The 6,243-nt window shown below is 37.7% G+C and overlaps 1 long non-coding RNA gene across 2 annotated transcripts; it reads left to right on the top strand.

Annotated features, from left to right (window-relative positions):
- The first annotated feature begins 405 nt into the window (after positions 1-405).
- LOC132884957 (uncharacterized) lies at positions 406-6,042 on the top strand. 2 transcript variants are annotated; one of them, XR_009654514.1, is made up of 3 exons: positions 406-792; positions 2,514-2,534; positions 2,753-6,042. It is a non-coding gene; the product is annotated as an uncharacterized LOC132884957 (long non-coding RNA). The 2 variants fall into 2 exon arrangements; XR_009654513.1 differs by lacking the exon at positions 2,514-2,534.
- Positions 6,043-6,243: the final 201 nt, after the last annotated feature.

Here is a 6,243-nt window from a genome sequence, read left to right as displayed (position 1 = left end):
TGGACATGAACAGTAAGAACTGTGTTCCTGGTGTGCATAAATGTTAAACCTTTGGTCAATCAAACCTGTATAACCAACTTCCAAAATCCTTATTTCCCTTATAAAGTCCTTATAAGATGCAAATTAAAATGATTTACCTAAAATTTGAATGATAATTAACAATGATATATCCCAGGTACTTTTTATTCAATAAACTTTAAGAATGAATACAAAGCTTCAGTGTTTGACAAAAAACTACAAAGTGTAAATGTTATGTGCTCTTTTATCATTGTGGGAATTGATTATAGCTCTAAATAAATATTGAAGGTTTTTTTGAATCCGTATACCTTTATTTGTACGCCTATATACTATGTTTATTGAATCAAATCCGTATAAAATACGGACATTCTGTATATTGTGCATTTTAATCTCAACGAAAGCTTCACTGAATCTTTAGAACAAACTCGCATGCGTGTGAATCAATTTACTTGATTCACTCTTGATTCTTGACTCAGAAACTACGGAAACCTTATTTGTATTCCTGTTTTCAAATTGTAAACAATAATCACACTTTCATGCTGCATGAAATTAAAGTATGAACTTTCCTCAAACCATTACGTGTGCATGAACTCAACAAATGCCGTTGATGCGTCTGTATCGATTCGCTCGATCGAGTCATTTATGTTTCGTCCCGAAAAAGATCCGAATCGTTTGTGAATCTCATCACTGTTAGAAACCCAAGAGAAGAGATCCTCTTCCCTTAACATCATCAGAGGAAAAATCTGCTTCTTAATCAATTAGTTTCAGCGTTTGGTGAGTAGATCATCTGCATTTTATTTTATATTCCTTGTGTGTTGATAGTCTGAAACTTGTAACTGGAAGGTTATCAGGAAAGTCACGAGTGGTCCGCGAGCACTCTACAAGACTATTAATGTGTTTTAATAATTAATAGTGCAGCTATTAATGCAGTTTCATGTCTAGATCTTATAAATGATGGATACGAAGTTTTCAAAATAACATGAGAACTCCAGTTCCCATGATGCTTGTGAACTGGGCATGCGCACTGGATAAAAGAAAAAACAGCTCTTTAGGGCAAAACTCTCGTCTCATCAGATTTGGGCCGTAATTCTGTGCGTTCAGACCTTAAATAATGAAATAACTGTACAAGCAAATACAACACAAAAACCATTTTAAAACATTCACTTAAATTAAACAGACATGGTAAAAACAGAAGAAATATATTTAAGGCTTAGAGTTTGATTAATTCAGCCAAATCAAATATCACTTTCAGATTTGAAGATATTTATCAGGAATCATTTTTAAAATATTAAAGGCATAATAAAAGGCATCAAATATATTTACCCTACGTGTGAATGGAAATGCCGAAAAGTTTAATGTTTAACCTAATGTTTAATGTTGATCTAAAACATTTTAAACTGATCGTGTGGTGGTCTAGTGGTTAGGATTCAGCGCTCTCACCGCCGCTGGTGTAGTGGTATTTTTATTAATCATATGTAATTCTAACCTTTAAATATCCTATATACTCCTGTTTCTGACGCGTTTTAGCGAAATGTGGACTTATCTTGCCTGGGAAGCATGAAATTAGTTCAACAGCGAGCTAACCCGCTTTTTACTTCATTTTTGACATTTTTTGAATAATTGTCGTCCTATTATAAATAATATTTTGAATAATTGTTCCGTAGCAATATGCTTTGTCTCTTTTCTCAGTCAGCATTGAGATAAGACTCCCAGACTGTTACAGATAGCTATACTATAAACAACTCATGCAAGAACAGCAGGCAAGGACACACAGAAATCTGCAATGGGCAGAGAAAATCATTATTTTTGGCACTTTCTCACAATAATAAATTTAATAAGTAATCTCTTTATATTATTAGGTAAATTCCATATACATAGTCAAAATGTCCAAGACAACCAATTCTCATTCCCATTAATACTGTTAATTGAATTAAAAATGTATTTTGAGTCTCTGTCACATATCGAATCCAACAAAAGAGTACTTATCAGCTATTCAATTTTATTCAAATTACATTCAGTGAAATTGTTTGTCATTTCAATTTGCCCTGTTTTTTATCTCCTTATCTTTCTTTAAACTTATTGCTACTTATGAGGCTAAGCTTAAACATGTTCCTCCTAATTCCGAACTATTGATATGAAATGCTCTGATTAACTGTTTGCTGAGTTTTAAACCTCCATACTTTTGCCTTTAAAAACCACAGAGGATATGGAATGGATAGGCTTTTAATGTATTTAGTTAACCATAATTTTTTTCAGCAAGAAACAGTTAAACGTTTACTTGAATAACTTTTTGCTTATAAATCGGAGACTTGGGTTTATCTTTGTTTAACCATTAAGAAAAAACTTCATAAATTATCATGATTATGATACATTGGCTTGTATAAGTACTCATTGTCCTTGAACCTTTCCGCATTTTGTTGCACTTAAATTGACATGAAACTACACAGAATATGATTTAATAAGCAATACCTCTCTCTCTGGATGTCATCCTACAGTCTCTTCTCGAGCAAGGCGTGGTGAGACATTTTACACAAGATTTACGTAAGATTTGATTGTTTGTGAATTGATTGTTTCTTCTGTAATATCACAGGTTCCTGCCATTAATGATCTCTGTTCTGCCTTTTTTTCACGCACATGAGGAGATAGCGTTTGGACTCAAGGTTTCATTTGACTCTCCTGCTGTTTTTTTCAGCTGTAATTCATAACGTGCTCTGTGACCTTCTCCCTCCCTCAGGACTCTGTGGTCTGTGTGTTCTGGTGTCTGCTGAGTCACCAGAAATCTGCCAAGACACTGACACTTGCGCCTGCTCCAACATCTGGCGCATAAGGGCTTTAAGGTTTCCAGAACCAAGCTGCAATATTGCATGGACACTTAAGTATTTGAACTTTTGAAGTTTTGAACTTTCTCAAGGCTGTCATTCTAGACACAAAACCTCCTCCACTGCAACATCCTTTGACCTGGACTGATGCTATGGTGGTCGCTTATCACTCCCTCAGAAGCACCCTTTGTTCCGCCCCTGGGTCACCTGCTCACTTCAAGCCCTTCCACCTCTATGCCTGTGGACACCGGGGCACGGCCTCTGGGGAACGGGGGGGGGGGGAATGCATCATTGTGCGTTTTTATCCAAAACATTAAAACATTAGACATTGTTGCTCAAGGCTTACTTGCGTTTCTGGGGGCTGTCTCCGCATGTGCTTTGATGGTTGCAAAATTGACAGACCCATTAAATTAATTAACAATCTCGAAATTCGTGTCACATCCTCTTTTGATAATGTAGGTCGCGCTCTCGCACGCCTCCTTAATTCTCGGGATGACACTTGGGATGATATTGTCTGTCTAAAAATCGTACATACTACTAGTATCAGGTCTGATCTCTTCCCTCCAGCCCTCTAGGGATCTTTATTGGTGGTTTTTGTTCTAAACCCTCAGACGGTTCTTGTTTTATAATTTATAATATTATCACACCTCTGTGGTTATTCTGTGTGTTCAATTAATATCAGCCTGATATTCTGCATGAGACATACGCTCTTTCTTTCTTTCTCATTTGATTTTTGTCATCTTGATTGTGGACAGATTCTCTAAATGGGTAGAAGTTTTTCCCTGTTCTCGAGAGAACGCGAAGGTAGTTACTCGTTTTGATACCTAGTTATAATAATAATAATAATAATAATAATACATTTTATTTATAAGTGCCTTTCAAGGTACCTAAGAACACTGGACAGTAAAAAAGAAAAACAAACAATAAAATAACAATAAGATAATAAGAAATCAATAATAATTATTGTTATAGTTATGGGGTTTCAAAATGCCATAGATTCCGACAAAGGTACCCCTTTCACCTCAAAAGTCACACAAAACCTTTGTAAGTATCTCTAAGCTAAACTGGTGTTTTCACATTCCTCAATCCTGTGGTATCGTAGAACGTACTAATCGAACATTGAAAGACAAATTAATTAAGGTCATGCAGGACACAGGTTTGCTTCTGTAATCCATAATTCATTCTGGCTGAAATTCGCATGACACCAAGAAATTATTTTTGGAAGACTCTCCCCTGGAAGAAGGGAACTCCGGCTCCGGGTACCTCTGATTTGAAAATGCATATGGATGAGTATTCTGCAGCCCTTATAGGTAAGTTGCATAAAATTTGTACCAAGGTCAATAATACAATATTATCTCCACCACACACCCCTTTCACGTGGGAGACAAGTGCTGGTGTGACTTTTAAAGTAATGATTTGGACAATTGGGAAAACAATATAATGGGCCTGCAGACATAGTCGCCATTACTTTTGCTGCTGTTTTAACTGATCTTTTTCCACAGTGGATCCATGCCACTCGATTGAAGAAGGCTCCATAACAAAGTTGTGTTACAATAACAAGTTTGCTGCTATTAATGCTTTTTGTGTCCCTATCTAGTCTCCCTCTGGCCAGTGTTCTCTCTCTGTCTCTCTCTCTCTATTTCTGAGCTCTGCACAGATTCGACTGAGAATCCTCAAGACGTTGTGAACAAAGAGGGGAAGAGATCTTGTGCCCCATTTGGAACCAATCATCCTCACTACAACCATGACAGTCCTCATCACGGGTTTTGTGGCTTCATTGTTGCTCGGGGCAGGGCTACCCGCCCGAGCCTTCGTGACTGCTTCATCTTTGCTCGGGGCAGGGTTACCCGCCCGAGCCTTCTGGACCACTTCATTGCTCGGAGCAGGATTACCCGCTCGAGCTGGACTTCATTGCTTGGAGCAGGGTTACCCGCTCGAGCTGGACTTCTAGACAACATCTTCTGGACTAACTTCGCTAACTGAACTGCACAAGCGCACACCACACGAATGTGTTATGTCTTTCATCTGATGCCATTTTCTACTATTATTACACATCTCTATGCTCTGAAACTCTGTATTCTTACAGGACTCTGTTCTCACTATAGGTCGATATGTCTTCTAATTTCATTTTTCCCCTCACTGTTTTAGAACAAATTACTCTGAAGGAAGTAGGGTGTATCTGGGAATTAAGAGGTTTTGAGTTTCTCTAAGCTCTGGTGAGGTGGGACGAGGGCTGATTGGGCATGCCCGCCCTCTGAGCACCAATATACGTCAAGAAGGGCAAAGATTAACTCAGGATTAATTCTCGATGTAATCACATATATGATCATGAGGATGCTAGGATTTGATAATAGTGATACTATTATCAAAGGGGGGGATTGTTAGGTCAAATTTTATTATACGTAGGTTATGATCAGAATATGAATCAGAATCAGTAGGTTAAATCAAGATATATGTAGACATATGTAAGTTTAGTTAAGAATTCAGTGAATTATATTAGTTGAAACGACCTTAGGTCCGGCTGGACATTGTTTGGGAACATTTTGTTTATGAAATGTGTATTTTGAACAGAGAAGTGTCTGAAGGACCCACCAAGGTCTGTTTTAGTGTCAGATCGACCCACACACACACTTTAATGTTGGATGTAATGGTAGCCTTTTTGCTGAACAAAGAGTTAAGACTCTTATATTATATATTATAGTGTATATTTTAGAGCTTTTTAAGATCCTTTATTATTTTGGACTATTGCATATACTATGGCAGTGATTTTAAACTGTTCCTGTGTAGCCTGACCTTCGTCCAGTGGAGAAGAACACTTCTTTGTTAGACCAAACATAGTCTTTGTTTAAAACATTGTCGTAAAAACATCTCACGCGCTTTGACGTACGTAAATGAAATTGCTGAATTGCTGAAATATTATTTTGCTTATTATTGAAGGTTTCATTCACACACACATACATATGGAATTAAGATGTGATTTGCCGACCTAGCACATAGACACAGATATCAAAAAGATGTCACTCACTCACACCCTCCCATAGACAGACACACACACACACACCCCTCTCTGAGGTCACATACAAACACACACACACATTTGACAGACACAATAGCCGTTTGGAGAGATTATGATTTGTTATAAAAGGTGTTTGTAATCTTTCATCTTTGACGAAGTGACTGTGCGAATAAACTGGCATGTGAACAACTCAGGTGTTCCCTTGTCTGTTTCTCTCGTTCTATCATTCGTCCCGGATCCGAGGGTGGCTCATGAAGGAATCGGGGTCTCTTTCTGGGTGAACCCCAACACGTCCTCTGTGCTCCACCCACCCACAGGGAAAATACCACAACAAGTTACATGTATTAATCTAAATGCAGGTAAACAACGAGTGTTGTTTTTGTTGTCTCA

The sequence above is a fragment of the Neoarius graeffei genome, chromosome 4 (genome assembly GCF_027579695.1).
Source record: "Neoarius graeffei isolate fNeoGra1 chromosome 4, fNeoGra1.pri, whole genome shotgun sequence".
Classification (NCBI taxonomy): domain Eukaryota; kingdom Metazoa; phylum Chordata; class Actinopteri; order Siluriformes; family Ariidae; genus Neoarius; species Neoarius graeffei.
The sequence above is the reverse complement of the archived record's forward strand: the minus strand, read 5'-3'. Positions and strand labels throughout refer to the sequence as shown.